At 38.4% G+C, this 21,388-nt stretch overlaps 1 protein-coding gene across 1 annotated transcript in view; it reads right to left on the bottom strand.

The window, feature by feature from the left end:
- LOC139717816 (uncharacterized) overlaps nucleotides 1-21,388 on the bottom strand; it is a 161,181-nt gene that overhangs the window by 111,550 nt on the left and 28,243 nt on the right. The window lies entirely within an intron of this gene.

Genomic DNA, 21,388 nt, shown 5'->3' with positions numbered 1-21,388 from the left:
GCTTGCCATATGCTCCAGTAGTTGATTTCTTGATTCCGCAGAATTAAAAACACATGGAACTCTTATTACCCGGCCGAGCACGAAAAATTTGTGGCGCGAATATATCCACTTTTACAGTAATCACCAAACAAGATACAAAGCAGTTGAGGTGATGACATCGCCACCTCACGAGTCTCCTGGTCATGTGAGCTACCTATAAATCTTCAAATTTTCCTCCATGATATGAAATCTCATGTGTCTTACATCACAAAATTATTCTTGTGTTGGAATAACAAATAGTAACAATGAAATTTTGGGTGATGTTTGTTATTCAGAAGGTACGTTAATTGGAAAATAAAAAGAAGGTGCATACTGACAAACCGTCGGAATTACAAACCCTATTTTGTTCTCGGCTTAAAAAAACCTTCAGAATTACAAACCTTTTATCATTTTCAGACTAACGAAGCTTGGGAACAAAGAACCTTACTCCATTTTTGGAACAATGAACCTTTGGAATAAAGAACCTGATTTCATTTTTAGATGAATGAACCTTTGGAATAACAGAATTGGTCATTTCATTTTCAAATTAAAGAACCTTTGGAATCATGAACTGTTGCTTAAATTCTAGATGGGATGGGGTGTAGTTACTACATTATCCCACAAAAAAAAAAAAAAACCCTTGATGCTTCTATGTTTTTGTCTATACTAAGTCATGGGAGAGTTTGATTATAATATATCATCATCCCATATTATTTGCAGATATGGTTGTCTGTGAAAAGATAAAGCTGAATGATTTCCTCCTTTATTATTCATATTTAATGGAACTTCTGCTATCTTGTATGTACGATTGTGCTTTGTTAATCAAAATAAACTTGAATGTGCTGCGACATTGCCTCTTAACAACCTTAAGGTTTTTAAAACATATCTTATCTTTTCTCTGTTATTAAATGCTTCAAATATGTTTTTACTTTTGCATCCTGTCAATAATAACATCATAATACCATGCATTAAATTTCAGCTCTAGACAATAAAAAAAAATTCAAGCATAGCATTTATTATGAATATATCTTTTTTTAGACTACTAGGGTAGGTTGGATTATGGCAAGAACATCTTGAAGATCATTAATTGCTGATACTGAAGAAACTGGTCCCTGGGCAATTTTGGCCATATCATCATTGGCACTATCATTATCATTTATCATTATCATTATCATCATCATTATCATTATATCATGGAAGGGAGGAAAGTATTGGTGGCACATGTCACACATTCTGACAACCAAAAAAAAATCACCCTCAACATGATATCAAACTTAAAGTAACAAGAAAACTTTATTCCTCCCCTCGCCCCGAGCGCCATCCTCCTCCGTCTTGATCCATCCTCTTCTCCAATGTAGGCCGAACAGGCCACTCCCACTTTGCACAAATGCATATTCATGACAATTATCATTATCATTATGATTATCACTTTCACTATTATTTTCATTATCATTTCTTGACGGCATGAATTTTGAGTGCGTGTTCTTTTTACACCCAGAACATAATATATGAAGATAACAATTTCAATTTCATGTCCTGGTTGCAACATGAGTTGATAGTACGGGCTACACAGGATCTAACTGGACAGTTTACAAATTATGTAAATACATCTATGGACATATGGACAATAATACCTCCATACATATTTCTGCAGTGGGTTGGAATGTCAAATGAGGTCAATGTTCTAAGGAGATATGATTTTAGCACTCATTTACTGAAAACATGATAAAAGTTAGAATATGCATCGGAGCAGTAATCCACTGATAAAACCCAAATCCAACAAGTGAATACATTGCAGGTTCATCGATAGCGACGACAGTAGAATACTTAAGTTTCACAAGTGGTGTCAGTTCCCTCCTTTCCCAATTCTGATTGAGTAATAACAGACCTAGATCAATTGCACCAAATCAAGCATGGGATAATCAGAATAAACCCAGATTAACGCATTAGACTACTATTGATACTATTTGATTCATCCTATTACTTGATAGTTCCTAGATATCTTGAAACAGCTTAAGATATCATTTACAGTATATAGAGCAGGGATTATAAAGACTGACATCCAGAAAGTACAAGCTGAACATGTCACAGCTTTAAGGAAATTTTGTCCTTCAAGGTGAGTCTACCTAAAGTCATGAGAATTACAGTAAAGAGATCAGAAAAAAAAAATTAACTAAACTTGGCTCTCCAGTAGCAAGAAATGTATCAGTCATCTAGTGTCAGTCAATGTGGTGTTCAATGCACGTAGGTATTAAATTTCTTCACACAAATTCATTACCTTATATACAACAGCACAATTCTTTCTTTTTTTTAATGAAAATTTGTGCCAAGACCGCTATTTCATCGGTGTAGAAGGATGCTACATATCTTAGCTATTAATGTCAGTCTTAATACACATTGCAGTTAGTTAATAAAAGCTAAACTAATCTCTTTCAGTTTATGTTGTTGTTTTTGTGTCCTGAAAATGTTCATAAGTAGTCAAGTTAAAAAAAGAGGAAATACAGATAAATCATCATTTACTCTTAGAGATTTCAATATCAACCTGTATCTAATTAGAACAAAACAAAACAAAAAGAAACACAAAACTGATGCCTGCAGTATATTCTTCTTAATATAATTCTGTCAAGGGGTCTTGTTTTATTCTCGAGTGAAGAACTTAATATTGATATTCAACATTTCTCTAAATACTCCTGTGAAAATGTGTCACCAAAATAAATTATGTTCGTCAAAACAATGAAAATAAAACTCACATCTGATTGGTTATGGCAATTCTGTTGCCATGGCAAATGAAGACCCTGAAAAGCGTTATTAACCTTTTCACAAAGACCACAAGATGAACTAATAACTCTATCATCAAAGATAGCACAGATAGAGTTTACATAATTCTGTAAACAAAGCAAAAAAGCTCTCATACCACAAAAAAAAAACATTTAAAATGATTGTAATGGACACAGATAAGGTATACACATAACGAGGTATGAAGATAAACCAAGGAATCGATCACTACCTCTGTACATGAAACTCGTGACTGGCGACGCTGCCTTTGTTCGTGCTTCCTTGAGTTGCTCTTGGAAAAGATCAGCGTGAGTTTCCTGGCCTTCCCCATCTCAGGTTCACCCTGTCTTTCCTCCTTTGAGCAGAACAAGTAACGATCCAGCGTCTCGTCCCAGAGTTATCGGATTCCAATGGGTCCTGAAGGACTGCCACTAGCAGTAAAACTTTCCAGCAAAGCCAGCGACCAAATTCAGTGAAAGTCTGTCAGATAGCCGCGCTTAAACAACGATTAATAGTGCAGACCGTAGAATCCGAGGTGAAAATCCATCACTTTGTTTCCATGGTGTGGGAAGCCATACTAACAGTCATCACGTTCGTCGTTAACGTGCCAGTGCGTGTGGCTTTTCTCTTTCAATATGATTTCAGAATACGGACTAATCTCAGTAGTCTCAATCAATGCACTCCTTTAGGAAGGGACTCATATATTTGACTTATATCACAATGCAGCGGAAATCACACACGCCTTCAAGTTTGTCCGTGTCTCTATGAGAGAGAGATGCCCTTGAAATAATTATGCAGACATGGTGGACAGTTACATCACAGAAATTGGCCACGCATTACCACATTTTCTCAAAGTGACTAGACAATGAACTCGACACGAGAAGTTTTGCACTCTGTAAAATGTCACGGATATTCCGTCAGCATTGCCCCCACTTTTGTGCAGAGGAGCGAGGGGGAGGGGGCTTGCTTGGCATTTGGTGAGGCGAGGAGGTCTCGTGATTTTGACGCTCCCAGCTAGGGGGTTGTGACCACTTGGTCCCAGTTGAGGTTTGCGTTGCATTGCTTTGAAATCCTACCGAGGAGTGGAACACCTATCACACTACGTCAAATGTCAGGATTCTCTCTCCTTCTCTCTCTCTCTCTCTCTGTTATAAATAATACATATCCAACCACCACGGTTATTTTCTCAGCGGAGAGTAATCCTCGAAGTGAGGAACTTTGCAATTTGCCAGACACGTCCTAAGCAAGGCTGACCGCTACGCAAAATTTGGTTCTGTTTTTCTTACGTCATTCATTGCAGCTTCCTCCAGAACCAACCTCCCTGCAAATATGTTGTCTGCTTTATTTCTTTGAAAGAGAGATGTTTAATCTCGTATGGTGACTGTTAACGACGTTTGATTATGCTATTTTCTTGTGCACATGGAAATTACTTTATCCATAACAGACCTCCCAAATCCCGAGCAGCACAAATGCATATATCTGATGACTTAATCCCTGCTGTGCTCATAAATGCTCCTTTACATAACAGCAGCAGCACCATGCCAAAAGCTTTTGCTGGCCTTTGTTTCATTTCCCAGTAAAACTTGGCAGCTTTGTATTAACATTACACAATTCCTATTAGGTTTAACAAATCATGGACCTACTCGATCAACACCACTCTGATGCAATACGAACTAATAAGACTACATAATCCCCGTTTGTTTCGGGTCTAGGATATCTACGCTGATTGGCAAACAAGGCATCTATATTTATAAAGCAGATGTGCTGAACAGAAGACAAATAACTTCAAATTATGTTTACACTCACTTATGGGAGATTCTGTTCCTTTGTTAGTTTCAGTCTATAGCATTATAAACCTTTTGGGTCATATTCTTTGTTTTACTTCTAATGTAATCAGGAAATGGAAATGTCGGACTGAGAAAGAAGAAATGATGTTTATTAGAGAAAGTAAAGTTTGTGGAAGAGGTTTTGAGCCCTGATTGATGATGATATGATGCAAGGTATGGTCTGAAAGTGACTACCCTGAAATAATGATGGGGGCAAAGCTTGAGATATATGCAGGGTCAAAGGGATCAACTAAAGAGGGTCCAAGGTGAATTTCCCCAAACATATTTATATTCATCAAAAACAGAGAAATCAGAAAACACTTGAAAGTTGAGGAAAACTATTTAAAAAATCTGTTTGAAAGTTATGAAATTTTAATCTATTTGTTAATTCCATGCCCCATCCTCTTTTGAAGGGAAGTGCATAACCAATGTGTGATGTCACAGTATGTACAGTAAGAGAGGAATTTCAGAAACATTCATTTTGTTTAAGGACACAAAAAGGCACTCCAACTAGTTCATCAAAAAGGTATGGAAAGTAATATTTACCTGTCATAATAATCCCAGTATCAAGTGAAGGGAATGTGTACTTCTCACTCAGAAAAAAGGCAAGATTTTTGACAGTTTTTTTTTTCATATACAATTCTTTAAATTGTTCTGCACCTGTGATATCACAAATTAATAATAGAGCTCCCATTGCATGGAATTGCAAACTTGCCAAGTCAAAACTTTAAAACAAATTACCCACTTACCTTCATACTTTCACCTAGTGTTTCAAACCCCAATTTTTGTCTTTTTGCTGAATCAATATGTTATGGGAAATTCCCTTTTAACAGGGTCTATACTACAAATTACTGCTAATCTTGCCTACTTTTACTTATCACATGAAAACAATTAAAAGGGAAAATCCTGCTGTGACCTACTAAATGTTTGACCTCAGAGGAAAGGGAAATTTGAAAACAGATTTTTAGGGATCACAAGAAAAACTTTATCGTATCTGACCATATTGTTATTGAAAGGAAATTACAAAAATAGGAAAAAATGATGCCAACTTCAGAATTGCAAAACCACTTTTCCCATATTTTGGACCAGCTGTCCACAATAGAAAGAGAGTGCAGATGAGCAATGCAATGAAGTGACTGCTCAAAGATCATAGGCCTACAGTCACTATAGACCAGCACCATAGACACTTACCATGAGGTTATTACGTACCCTGCAAACTTTTAAGGAAGTTCCCTATTAGTATTATGAAGGTTACAAAAGTTGAGGTGGTTGTTCAGAATAAAAAGAATCTCATACAAACACCAGATCCATACTAGAGCAAAACCTGACTACCCATGGAAAAGTTAGAACTGTTAAAATGTCAGCTAATTGAATCCTAAAATCTATAAGCAACTGAAATATACATTTTACCACATTGGCCACATGACTATAATGTCGTTTATGCATTGTTTGTCTTTGGTGTTTATGATGTGCTTATCATTTATAGCTATGAGAACACTAGGACTTTTATTTTTTAATTTCTTGCATCTTCATGGTACAATTATAATTGACAATGAGAATAGTTAACAGCGTCACATAATCCAGAGCACAGATTACAACTCTACCTCATTTGGCGGGAAGTGTCCCACTTTGAAGCCATTTCTTAAAAATCTCTTGCTCTTCTGGTTGAGTTTGAAATCCTCCCACTCAGGCTGTGTGTCTCCTGGTTAAGATGTATTTTTCCCCTTCCAACTTTAAGTTTGTCACGTTCAAAACTAACCCCTTGAAGATCAGTCGCGAGTATACTCGGGCAAGAGTCAATGGGAAATGCATGTTGTAGCCAAATCAACCCATCTTCAACGGGTTAAGGCTAAGATAGCGTTCGAGTAAGCATGTTTATGTCCCTACAGCTTCCCAGAGCTCCAAGCTGCTAGGGATATTGCGCTTCCCACTCGTGACGTGTGCTAATAAGTGCACATAATGTTGTGAGCATTTTCATGTCATCAGAGTCTCAAGTTAGCTAGGGGATCCAGGTGGGCAAACCTCCAAGTCCACCTTCATATACATAAGGATTGAGAGAATGCAGCAATATTAGTAGAACACATCAGTGAGAGTTTGAGGAAAATTGGATAATGCGTTCAAAAGTTAGGAATATTTTAAGTACCGGTATCTGCACAGTCACTGCTGGAAACAACTACAGTGTATGATGTCACATGCGTACAACTATACAAGGAAAATAAAAAGAGAATTTCAGAAAACTTTACTTTTTGAATAAAGAGTACATTTCTTTGACTTGTTACTGACGTATGTTAAGGGTAATACTATTCCCCCTGCCTTCTGAAAGAGAGAAGTGGAATGTTCTTTTGTTATGCGAGAAATATGGAAATATGTTGAATTTTCTTTATTCTTTCTTTATATCATTGTACTCATGTGACATCACAAGCTATAGCAGTCTTTTCATCCAGCAGTGACTGAGCAGAAACTTTAAAAATTCATAACTTTTGAACGGATTGTCCGATTTTCCTCATAATCCTACTGATGTGTTCTACTATTTTATTGCTGCATTCGCTCAACCTACATGTCTATGAAGGTGAACTTGTCCTTTAACTCACAGAAGACTAATCCCAAGTATACTCGTGCAGATGTCAATGAGAATTATGTGTTACAGCAAAATCAGCTCGTCCTCAATGGGATTAAGAGATGCTTGAGATTGGAGTCTCTGACAGGGTGCACACACTGATTGAGTGAATACTCATTCCAAGAAGTTAGAAGTCACCAAAATTTCTTATGACACCAATAATTGGAAGAGTACGCAATCTGTTTCAGTCACATGAGATCATCAGTACTAGTGTCCATGGTACACCACCTTGAGTGGCTTCGGCTGGAACGTTTGTGTTGCATGCTGCAAGATCGCTGACTTACTAACAAAATTTACTTTTTTACTTATACAAATAATGTTTCCACTAATCTCTCTATGTAAGAAAAAAAAAGCATTGAACTGATTACTTTGGGACCATATGTGACCCTGCACCTCAAAACAAACAAAAAGTCGCCAGACATGAATTTTTAGGTAAGATCATATTCTGAAAGAATAGACTTTAAGCTTTAAAATGATGTATAACTCAAATCAAATGGACTCTCCTAACCTGTCTAAATATTGGAAAGAAAGCACACACTCAGGAAAAGTGTGAACTGAGAAAAGAGGCTCTGAAGTACTGTGTCTATTCAAGCGCTTAATCTTTACCAAACCGTGCTGGCTGTGCGATGAATGGGACAAAAAACAGGAAGTAAACCTCCAGAGCAACAACAATAAAGGGATTATCAGATTAAACTGAAATTAAGCATGCCTCATTAACACACTCTGTCCATAATTAATACCAACTTTCAAAGCAGTAGCACTATCCTTTCAAAAGTTATTAGAGTTGAAAGTGAAGAGTGTGGAAAAGGTTTTTCAGAAATGAAAAAGGGATTCTAAAGACACAACTAATCACACTATTCTACCAAAAATGTTAGAGATAAACTGCTTAAAAAAAGACACTTTCCTGCCCGTTTTATGATACCAAATTTCAGCATAATGTAAAAGAAGACCCGCTCTTTCAGAAAATATAAAAAAGTCAAGTTTGGCTAAGGTGAACCATTTCACTTATTTTCAGTCCTCACGCAAAATCAGTGTGTGCGACTTTATGTTCGTTTTGAGGTGCACGGTCACATATAGTCATTATATGTGTTCCACTTTGGGCAAATTTGTATGTTTAATCCACCTTACTTTTTTCTTCATGCTACATTTTTTGTCCTTGACATTGGTTTAGAAAGACACACGGACAAACAAACAGACAAACTAATCCATTGGAGACAGCTAGGGATATGTTTCATAGTTCCTTGTATACTATAACTCGTGAAACAAATAGCAGAGACAACATCATTGACAGAATATTATTCTGTGATTATGTGCAGACAATATTTTATTGGCATTTCGGGCATGGGCAAATATGTCTTGGCTCTGCGGTCATGGCTAACACACCAGGATATACAGACCAACTTCCTGAAAAATTTTCCTTGGCTAGACCTTGAGAACATCAGAGTGTGTCATCCGAGCCAATCAAACCAAGAAGTGGGCCAGTTTACTCGCAACGCACCACCCGCTATCATGTAGGACTACAATTGTATCTGCTGGAGCTGACTAGGATGATACAAGTTTTGAAGCGAGAGATTTCATTTTAACCCGTTGAGGATGGTTTGATTTTGCTACAACACATATTTCCCATAGAGATAGACACCTGCCCAAGTATACTCAGGAATTGTCCTCAATGGGTTATATCAGGATTCTTTTTTTCGTTTGTTGTTGTTCTTCTTCTTATTTTTCTTCTTGCATTGCAAGGGGAGGGGGAGCTGAGAACATTTATTCTGATTAATTAATCAGTTCTGATTACATGGATTTCAATTACTGTTACAAGGTTTGTATGCATTTGATGGTACTATGTCAGGCAAGCCTTTGAACAGCTTCTTGGTTGCCAAGAGAATCTGTTATTCATAAGGCACATGCAAAGTTGCAATTCTGAAAACTTACTGCTAATGCTTTTCCTCTTCCCTGCCACATCCCATCCATGATCCATGTTTGAATGTAAGGCATTAAGTAAGAGAAACCAATCGCAAATGTGCATTTTAACAGTGATATACAGAAAAAAAAAAGGTCTTCTTTTTTTTGAGAGAAACTCCCCAGTGACAGGGTCATCATGCACACACACACACACTCACACACACACATACAAACACTGGTAATGTCCTATAACTTTGCCCCTAGCTTTGCGCGTCATAGTTGGTCGGGAAGTCACCTACTTGTATTTCATTCCCGACTTCCTCCGAACAACGGCGAGATTCTGATGAACTTCTACCCATCACACAGGGATCCTTGGTCTGTGTGCGTGTTTTATCACCCATTCACAGAATCATGGAGATGTTGTCTGAGATGCCATAACATGATAATGGTGTGTTCATATCCATGGTATACAGTATCTATGTCCTCAAAGCTCCACCATGAAAGTAGTGTTCACATTCATACACAGAATTACATTGATATTAAAGATACTACTCCTAATAATAATAGTACTAAAAGTATTGTCATAAGTAATATTATCATTATTATTATTATTATCATCATCATCATTATTGGTAACATCATATTATCATTACAATTTCATTCGTTATCTTTATTACCTCCGCCAAGGGAGGAGGTCATGTTTTTGTTACCATTGGTTTGTTTGTTGGTTAGTTAGTTTGTTAGTTTGTTAGTTTGTTTGTTTGTCCGTGTGTAAAATAACTCAAAAAGTTGGGCACGGATTTGGATGAAACTTGCAGGCAAGATTGAGAATGACACAAGGAACAGATGATTAAATTTTGGTAGTGATCCGGAAATTTTTATGGATTTTATGAAGGATTTTCGACATTTTGGCAGGAAGGGTCAATGAACTTGGGCATTCCAGCTGCGCATTTTTGAGGTTTTCATATGCGCACTAAAGTGCGTGCTCTAGTTTCTGCTAGGGTGAAGCGCCGCCCAGCTGAGGGTTTACGACATAACAAAGGCTTCTCCGTGTTATTGGGAAATCGGACAATTTTTCAGCACGCATATGTATGGGTAAAAATCACTGATCTCTATGGAAGAGCAAGATCACCATTGGAAAGTAGCTGCTTGGCGGAGGTCTGCGCTCTCAGAGTGCTTTTCTAGTAAAGTCCGTTCAATATTTTAAAGCTCTTATCAGCCCCAAAAAGAGCTTGTATTTTTCTGGAAAACAATCTAATTATATCCCTTTCATTTGGGTCATCCTCCCTTCATTCCATAAATTGCCATAGAAAGGGAGATGGTCTGTAACTTCAATTATGCTCGTAAAGAGGCACAAACTTTACTGCAGCTGATGAAAGACAGTCAAAAGTTATTCAACTGCACAAACTCCCTATCAGCAAAGTTGGACATCTTTCAAAAAAGGCAGCATGTCAAGATTATCTTTAATTTCCTCATTTTTCTTCTTTGGGGCACTTGCGCATGTCTCCACGATGACTTTGTTTGTGTTGGAATCACTGACCAAACAAGAGACCCGCGGGTCTAGCGCTCACCTGAGTATCGCAAGTTCACCTTTCACGCAATCACTAATCTAAATTATTCACAGCTCTACCAAAATTTGACCAGGCATTCTCAAGTAGAAGATGAAAATGTACAATAAGGGCCCAAATTTTTACAGATTCCTTAATTTGGGGGGATTGGAGCCCCCTGGGGCCCTCTGGGTGGGGCATGGTGCTCATTTTGATAAATTGAGATCCTGACCCCCTCGGGATGCTACCTGCCAAGTTTGATGAAAATCCGTCACGAGGTGTTCAGGAAGAGAAGATGAAAATGTACAATTCAGGCCCCCATTTGGACCTTCCCAACCACCCCCCCCCCCCCCCACCCCTGCCCCCAAGAGGGGCACCCCTGGATCTCCTATGAACAAACTTGAAACTACAGTCATTAATGTACTCACTCGTAGTATTATCTTAGCTCTATAACTTCTGATTCTAGAGAAGATTTTTAAAGATTCCTTCATTTTGGGGGTGTGGGCCCCCCTGGGGCCCCCTGGGTGGGGCATGGTGCCCATTTTAACAAATTGAGATCCTAACCCCTTAGGGATGCTACCTGCCAAGTTTGGTGAAAATGGGTCATGGGGTTCTCAAGAAGAAGATAAAAATGTACAATTTAGGCCCCATTAGGACCCCTCCTCACCCCCCTCCCCTGGGTCCCGGGGGGGGGGGGGGGGGGCACCCCTGATTCTGCCATGAACAAACTTGAAACTACAGTCATTAATGTACTCACTCATAGTATTAACTTAGCTCTATCACTTCTGGTTCTAGAGAAGAAGATTTTTACAGATTCCTTAATTTTGGGGGGTTTGGGCCCCATGGGGGCCCCCTGGGTGGGGCATGGTGCCCATTTTAAGAAATTGAGTTCCTAACCCCCTACAGATGCTACCTGCCAAGTTTGGTGAAAATGGGTCATGGGGTTCTTAAGAAGAAGATGAAAATGTACAATTTAGGCCCCATTAGAACCCCTCCCCACCCCCCTCCCCTGGGTCCCAAGGGGGGCACCCCTGATTCTGCCATGAACAAACTTGAAACTACAGTCATCAATGTACTAACCCATAGTATTAACTTAGCTCTATCACTTCTGGTTCTAGAGAAGAAGATTTTTACAGATTCCTTAATTTTGGGGGTTTGGGCCCCATGGGGGCCCCCTGGGTGGGGCATGGCACCCATTTTAACAAATTGAGATCCTAACCCCTTAGGGATGCTACCTGCCAAGTTTGGTGAAAATGGGTCATGGGGTTCTCAAGAAGAAGATAAAAATGTACAATTTAGGCCCCATTAGGACCCCTCCTCACCCCCCTCCCCTGGGTCCCAGGGGGGGGGGGCACCCCTGATTCTGCCATGAACAAACTTGAAACTACAGTCATTAATGTACTCACTCATAGTATTAACTTAGCTCTATCACTTCTGGTTCTAGAGAAGAAGATTTTTACAGATTCCTTAATTTTGGGGGGTTTGGGCCCCATGGGGGCCCCCTGGGTGGGGCATGGTGCCCATTTTAAGAAATTGAGTTCCTAACCCCCTACAGATGCTACCTGCCAAGTTTGGTGAAAATGGGTCATGGGGTTCTTAAGAAGAAGATGAGAAAATGTACAATTTAGGCCCCATTAGAACCCCTCCCCACCCCCCTCCCCTGGGTCCCAAGGGGGGCACCCCTGATTCTGCCATGAACAAACTTGAAACTACAGTCATCAATGTACTAACCCATAGTATTAACTTAGCTCTATCACTTCTGGTTCTAGAGAAGAAGATTTTTACAGATTCCTTAATTTTGGGGGGTTTGGGCCCCCTGGGGGCCCCCTGGGTGGGGCATGGTGCCCATTTTAACAAATTGAGTTCCTAACCCCCTAGGGATGCTACCTGCCAAGTTTGATGAAAATCGGTCTTGGGGTTTTCAAGAAGAAGATGAAAATGTAAAAAGTTTACGCACGACGCACGACGGACGACGCACGACGGACGACGGACGACGGACGACGCACGACGCACGACGCACGACGGACGCCGGACGAAGGGCGATCGCAATAGCTCACTTGAGCCTTTGGCTCAGGTGAGCTAAAAAAGCAGAAGCCGGTTAAGAGTTAAAAAGTTGAATTGAATTAGCAATTAAAGTTTCCTTTTGGAGTGGATATGACAGATATCCTTCCTGTATGTGACAGAATACAGCAGCTACCATAGCACGATATGACAAATTTTCCTGTTTTTTTTCTCTCCAAATCCCACTTTGTCTCATGAAACAAATTTCTTCAAGATTACATTATTTCTTAAAGTAAGAGTTCCAGTCAAAACGAGGATAGTGTAACACTGGCTGGCTGTAAGTGGCTGACACTTCTCCCTCTGGCCCCATCTACTTGCAAGAATGGATTCTTGGTCCAAAGGTACCATCTAGCATGGCTACAAGTGAACAATAGAGGGCACTCTTAATATCACTACTGACTGCTCTGTTATTTTTCTTTAGCATGTTGAGGATGAGCTGATTTTGCTGTAACACACATTTCCCATAGACACCTGTCTGAGTATTCTCAGGACTATTCTAGTAGTTATTAAAGGGGTTAAATGCTGATTCAAGGATCATGTCTGTGAGTAAAATAATTATTTGCTCATGCATTCAGAAACTAAAATCATTATTTCACAGAAATTTTTCCCAAACAAATACATGTACATTATACTATACATTATAATAGTTAATATAGAAAGATCAGTGAAAGTTTGAAGAAAATCTACAATCCAATCTAGAAGAGATGAATTTTCAGAATTTTGGCAAAACATGTCATGCTTACAAAAGATTAGAATCATACACCTGTAGGAGATTTCAGAATAATGCAACATATCAAGAAAATATAAAGAGAATTTCACAAATGGTCATATTTTGGTAAAAAGAACACATTCCTTAGACTTGTTACTATGAAGTGATATCAAAGCAAACATCATTTTCTATGCCCTCTGGAGAAGCCATGTCATGTGTTGTTTCAAAGTCCTATAAAATGAATATTTGTGAAATTCCTTTTATTCTCTTAATATCACTGAAAAGGGAAAAGAAGTTTAGTTGCCTAAACTAAATGCAAACACTTCAAATACCTATCAACATCTAAATAAAAAGGCATGTTCTATTTCTACAAGATATATTCATCTTCCTTCAATCATTTAAAGGTTTAAACAAATATACAAGGTATAAAACAGAGAGAATGGAAGAGATCTGATAGCCTACAGTTGTATAATGCAGAGATCGCATTGATCACATTATAATCCAACTTCACCGAAGTATTCAACCACGTACATGTCTACCACTGTATGTGCATTACACAGTGTCCTCTTACATCTGAAGTGTAAGACAATTGAATGTCAGTCCCAGAAAAGCTACAGTGTATGCATTCTTCCCTCCAGTTGTGATTTTAACCACATGAAGAGACCATTAATAGTCTCTGCTCCAGATCATTTCATTCAAAATGAAAGAAATAATGACTGCCTCATCAGTCGACAAAACAAGCACAGGAAAGTTAAAATCCATGTGTCTGCCAAAATTTGTTGTGAATGCTGCGTGCTACATTTGTTGACCTGTATGTGGGTGATCCGAAACAATGAGGTACTCAAAACTGGCTTCTCGAAACATCCTTATGAATGTTATGAATATTGTTATGAATATTGAGTCTTGTCATAAGCTACTAAAGCTATCAAAAGAACTGAAAGTGTTCTGTCTTTGGATATGATTTCACCATGGTTAAGATATCTCAAGGGGTATTCAGATTTAAACAATCCATCCATTTTCTTTTTACTCCCACGTAGTAGAAAAATATCTTCAGTTTCTTCTTTTTTCTGCCACCCACAACTTTAACCATTTTAAAACTATTTGTGTAATGAACACACTAATTACAAAGAGAGTCTCATTAACTGGTACACGGTCCATTTCACAACAACAAAATGAAATAGAATCTTTGTGAATCAATGCATTCTACATGATGCTTTTCCTTGTTCAAGAGAGTTTATTGTCATTATAAACTGGTTCTGATGAAAACCTTTTCGTATTAATGCCATTTTTTCGCAGTGGTATTACAGTTGTCTCCACTTTATCGGGTAGTGTTGGGCAGATCATTTTTACCCGATTAACCCGTTGAGGACGAGTCCCGGGTATACTCGGGCAGGGGTGTATGGGAAATGCATGTTGTGGCAAAATCAGTCCGTTCTCAAAGGGTTCAGCAGTGTGCCCACTTAGACCGGATGACACGTTTCATTCAAGTCACAGATATACCAAACACTATGTATGCACCTATGTATATCATAATACACAGTGCTCAAGGTATGTCACTACAGCCACAGCTTGTCTGAAGTGGCACATGAGCATTCACAGAAACCCCAAGTTCTCATAATCCTTTCAAGGAAATGACATACAAACCCAACAAATTTATCATGTTTGAAAACCGTGCATGACTCACTACAAAGGATAGTCAATAATCAATGCCAAGGCCTTGCTTGAATGAGTGCAGACTTGTCATTCATGAATGTTGAATGTACTTTGGACAAGTCACATTAACACAACATTGTAAAGCACACACAAACAAAATGCAATCGTTGTCATATGCCACTTGTATGTTGGTGCAGTTTTGAAAGTCTAATCGAAAAAACAAAACAAAAAAAAATAAAAACTGATGAACCGATTTTTTTTGCCCTAATTTCACAAATTTGCATTCGACTGTGAGTTTTATGTTGCAGGACATTTATACCTCCTGTTCAGACGCAAGCCAGTTTATACCAAAATTCGATAAAGAAACGTCGCATAAGGAATCACCGTATAGCCGACAGACCGTTCGGATGCTAATCTCGACTGCTCTGGAAAACGTTATATAGATGCGCAATTTCCCACTGCGTGGGTTGTTATGGTCATGACGTCACCGCTAGTGAGAGGAATAGGGTCACCTTTCATGCACGCTCACATAAGCCCTGCCCATAATTATACTGTTCTATGGTACATCGCCATCCGTTCAGACATACACAGAATGCTGATTCGTCATCGAGCCCTAGTTCGAAACGATCTATGCTCTGACCTTCGTTTTGTTATACGTCATTTCGTTAGTCAGCATTCAGACATACAAATTCAATGTACCGTTTTTGCGTCTGAACACCCTCTATGTAATATGACTTGTCAACAAGATTTTCCTCTCTCCCAAACTTTTATTCTTCTGCAGCATAGTTACCTCCACCAAAAAGGTTGTTTTTGCCAGTAGGCCCTATTGGTTTGTTTGTTTGTGTACAAAATAACTCAAAAAGTTAAGAATGGATTTGCAGGAAAAGTTGATAATGACACAAAAAACGGATATGATTAAATTTTCATAGAATGTGTGGTACTGCTGCAAAGGTTTGTAAACAGGATGCATAAATGCATACTTGTAGCGATCACGTTTAACATGTTAAAACACAAACCTTTTAAAGCACTCTAACAAACTAAAAAGTAATTCTGATAAACTGGGTACTAGCAATTTCCTAAGAGGCCCTTCACTCTATTTATAACAGTTATATTGCACGTAGATGGATAAAACCTGACATCCACTAGGGAGCGGACAAAACAGGGAATGCAAATTTAGTAATTCCACAATCATTTCGCAACCTCTCCATGTGTTCTTTAAAGATTTCATTCATTGTCTTAATCATTCCTAAACACTTCAAAGCGTTTCCACACTTTCGGAGAGGGCAAATTTCCATTTCCAAATTTATGATCGAGACCAAAATTTGAAAGCGGAAATGGACTTCCTTACACCTTTGGCGACTAGCTTGTCTGCATTGTCGTCAAGACATCGTCAGGACATCCCTCCTCTCTGTAACACTTCCTCTTCTTCCGCTCAAACGCTCCCTGAAAGCCTCCACGGTCGTGCGGACAGTTTCGCGAAGGCAAGCGATAGTCATTCGGAATGTTACAGGAAAGCCCAGACCCGATACAGATCTAAATATTATAATTTATATCAGGACAATGTGTCTGAATGGTCTCATCAATATGTATGCTGGCTTTCTGTATGACTCAAGTAGAAGGCAGTCATTTCCTGGTGCATCGTACATTCAGTCACAAAGAATAAAACGTCTCCTTGTAGGTCAATGAGAGAGTTTCAGCTTGAACACTTTTAGACCCAAAGTTTTATGCGCTGAAGAGGTCTCATACCTGAGAGTGTGCTTCTCTCGTTTCAAAAGGAATGAAGGCACCTACATCTGCATAGTCTACTTCTTAATATTGATACAACAAAAAGAAATTATCACATTTTCTCTCTTTAAATGGTGTCTAACTCCAAGCATTTCACTACCTAGTCAGGTAGCACTGCTATCAAACACACTGAGTTTTTGCTGATTTTTGTACATACAATGTAGTTGGGCCGTGACGAGTGAAAAGGGCCATTAGGACATAAAATACCGAAAATGAAATTTTATCGCCACATTGTGGAATGAAGTTATTTAGATACATGCAGACAGTTTCCTGAAATTCCACTCCTAAATGCCCCAATTATGACATTTTAAAAAGAGCATGTTTTGTCCAAATCCTGCCTCTTTTCAATTTGTCTATGAATGTGCGTGCAGAGCTACAATAGCTAGCTGATCTTTAGTTTGCATGCATTGGTTTGTCAAACTTTCACAGCATTTTACGGCATTTATGTGCAACAGGGCTAAGGGCCCTCTTCTCACGTCAAGGCTCATTTGTATGTGAACTATAATTCAAACACAACGTCCTATCGTATAATCACTGTATGGCAGCTAGCATCAGACCTCCTGCACTAGCTGTCACGTTTCATCAGCAGCTCTTGTTGAGTCTCTCCTGTGTGTATTACAAACTTTAGTGGGCTTTGTGCATTGTGTTTTTATCACATTGCGTTGTATTCATCTGGTTGTTCATTCTAGCCATAGAGCACATCATGAACAAGCTCTACCTACTTTATGACGTATCGATTCGAGAGCACTGAGACACTTAAAGAAGTCTCATATCCACATGTCATACACATGTAAATCTTTGAATTGTATACTAGAATACTCTTGTCTGAAAGGAGGTGAAAGTTGAGCACCTTTCTTCAAACAATAAGTCACAAAAGATGACACTTACAGAAATGATTTAATGTTATACTTTATCATTTGGCCTTCAAGATATTCCCTGAATATTCAGAATTTGTCCAAGTAAATCTTCTGCATGCACATGTCCTACCCCATTGACATTGCCAAAGAGAATGACATTCTAACCAGAGCCAGAAATAACTCCCTGTCAAGATAATATCTATAGAGGGCACTCCAACTAAATTTTTCCGACAGCTGTTAGATATCGGTGCCTTGATCAGCGAGCGAGGGCATGATTTTCCAGTTGAATTTTAAGGCGGGAAAGTAGAGAAACTACCCCAACCTCCCATCAAAATGATTTAATCATCATAATGTTTATTAAACCAAGAAGGCTGCTTGAACGCAATAATGCAAGTTTAAATCAACCACACATACTGACTACCCAATAACGCATAACAATTTTCCTACTTTAAAGGGTGGATGTTCCTGATTCAGAATACTAATACAGTTGATAGCCTTCTCTAGTATTGGGTGAGGGTATCTCCTTTTTTCAACATGTTGTTTTACTTACTTGTATCCCCAACCCCCCCCCCACCCCCACCCCCCCCCCCCCAAAAAAAAAAAAAAAATAGCATGATGGTTGGGGAAGTATTCTAGAGATCTCCAAAATCATTATAGATGATTCTCAATGACTGCAGTGCAGAGTAGATGGTACAATGTATGTTTGATGCTTTTAGATTTGTGTGTTTGACATAGTCAGTTGATCCACCACTGAAGCTGGGAAATACAGAAACCTGTGTAAAATGTATATATGTTTCTGTTGGAAATGGAAAAATAAATTGATGAAATGAATGAATGAAAACTCTCCACTCATGTAGAGCTTTTCTCAGGCACACAACAGAATGCTGGAATGTTTGTGATTGGATATACTTGTACATGCTATGAGATGACCTCAATGGCTGGGGTCAGACCCAACTATGCTCCAGAAGAAAAACAGCAGTTTACAAGTGAGAGTGGCGAGAGGCGGAACCCCCACTGATCTTTGCATTTAAGTAGGGGAAATCCCAACGCGTCAGATTGTCATAAGATGAGGTCACAAGCACAGATCTCGAGGTCTACATGTAGCTCACTGGTAGCATTCACACGCAGGATTTAATGGTTTTTGCATCACAATGCAAAAATCAGTCTTATTTGCCACTCTTCACACACACACACTGCTCACGACGATCTATTGTGAGGTCATTTTAAAAACATTACATCAGTGCTTGAAACGAGACCCATGGCATCCGAGTGTGCAGACCTACTGTGTTGAGTTGCATTATGGGATCAGGAAAAAAGCTAGAATGCCTCTGTGTGCCTTTCACCAATGTCATGCCAGGCATATTATTGTGATAATTTCCAAAACAAAATAAGGCGAGACTGATTTTTGAATCGTGATGTGCATCGCGATGATTACAATTTTCTTTGTGTGTGTCCACACACACGAAATGTGACCCTGTACCTCAAAACAAACAAAAAGTTGCCAGACATGAATTTTTAGTTAAGACCATATTCTGAAAGAGCAGACTTTAAAGGGATAGTACAGTTTTGGTTGAGATGAGAAATAGGCTTTCAAATTTTTGCAAGATACCAAGAAAACACTTATGATATAGCACAGAGTATACCATTTTAAGAGGAATTCAAAGTTCATTTGATGAAAATCTGGTTTGGAATAACTGAAACATCCAAAAACAAAGTAAAACAAAGCGATCGTTACAAAGTGTGGGTCCCACACTTTATTAGAATCGTTCTTTTTTGGATATCTCAGCCATTTCAAAACCAATTTTTATCAAATAAACGTTGAATTCCTCAAAAAATTGCATGCTCTTTTATATTTCATATGAGATTTCTCATTATCCCACCTAAAAATGTTAGAAACCTGAAATTAGGTCTCAACCAGAACTGTACGATCCCTTTAAGCTTTAAAATGATATATAACTCAAATCAAATGGACTCTCCTAGCCTACATCTAAATATTGGAAAGAAAGCACAAACTCAGGAAAAGTGTGAACTGAGAAAAGAGGCTCTGAAGTACAATGTCCATTCAAGCGCTTAATCTTTACCAAACCGTGCTGGCTGTGCGATGAATGGGACAAAAAACATGAAGTAAACCACCAGAGTAACAACAATGAAGGGATTATCAGATTAAACTGAAATTAAGCACACCTCATTAACACATTCTGTCCCTAATTAATGCGAACTTTCAAAGCAGTAGCACTATCCTTTCAAAAGTTATTAGAGTTGAAAGTGAAGAGTGTGGACAAGGTTTTTCAGAAATGAAAAAGGGATTCTAAAGACACACCTAATCACACTATTCCACCAAAAATGTTCGAGATAAACTGCTAAAAAAAGACACTTTCCTGCCCGTTTTATGATACCAAGTTTTAACATAATGTAAAAGAAGACCCGCTCTTTCAGAAAATATGAAAAAGTCAAGTTCGGCTAGGTTGACCCATTTCACTTATTTTCAGTCCTCACGCAAAATCAGTGTGTGCGACTTCATGTTCGTTTTGAGGTGCACAGTCACAAATAATAGTTTTTTGTATCATGTCGCAAAACTAAACTTTAATCTTAAGAGCATACAAATGCGGGTACTGTGGCACTTGGAAGAAGTATATCTGGACGAAAGAAGTAATTTATGCCATAGATGCCTATAAAACATTCCTACATCAAAATGAGGGAGATTAAAGGGATTGTATAGTATTGGTTGAGGTGAGGATTCAGCTTTTAACTTTTTGCGAGATACTGAAAAACCACTCGATGGAATGTTACAAAGCATGCAATTCTACCAGGAATTCACAGTTCATTTGATGAAAATTGGTTTTGAAATGGTTGAGATATCTGAAACCAAAGTAAACAAAGTGATCCTGGTACAAAGGTGGGTCCCATTTTTTATCAGGTTCCTTTCCTCCTTTTTTTTTTTTTTTTTGATATCTAAGCTATTTCAGAAACAATTTTCATGCAATAAACTTTGAATTCCTCTAATGGGATAATATGCTCTTTCATATTTCATAAGAGGTTTCTCATTATCTCACAAAAAGTGGGAAACCTGACGCACCATCTCAATTAAAACTACACCATCCCTTTAAACAGCTACTGAGAGAAATGCTTACATGTAGCTGTATTTCATGAATTTTGATGGCCACAATAGTTTTTAAATTAAGGAGAATGTTGTGTTCTTCGCCAAGAAAAAAACATGAAGTCACAGAAACTTGTCACTTAAACAACTTTTACGTGCTGCACATCACTGTGTTAAAATGTGTTTTTTCCCCAAAAAGTATTAAATCTACAAAATCCACCCAAATTGTCGATACTTTATAAAAATCAGTGTAGACAAGGAGCTTAATCAATAACCAAGGTCCGTTTTCTTTTATGGGACATGGAGTCATTGTATGGACACACTTAGAAGCATGTGAAATAAAAATCCAGGTTCTCCTTACCATCAAAAGTGGATTTAGCACCTTTTGTACATTGTACGTACATTGTACCTTTGCATCAGCATCCCATTCACAAGAAGAACAAACGTGTCATATTATATCCTTTTTCTAAGAACTGTAATATCCTGTATCATACAACAGGAAAGACATGTACAAATGTGTACTTGGATACTAATTTATTCAGAA

Source organism: Diadema antillarum, unplaced genomic scaffold, assembly GCF_040938485.1.
Source record: "Diadema antillarum isolate AM-2024a unplaced genomic scaffold, OU_Dant_1.0 scf00000083, whole genome shotgun sequence".
In the NCBI taxonomy this organism is placed as follows: domain Eukaryota; kingdom Metazoa; phylum Echinodermata; class Echinoidea; order Diadematoida; family Diadematidae; genus Diadema; species Diadema antillarum.
The sequence above is the reverse complement of the archived record's forward strand: the minus strand, read 5'-3'. Positions and strand labels throughout refer to the sequence as shown.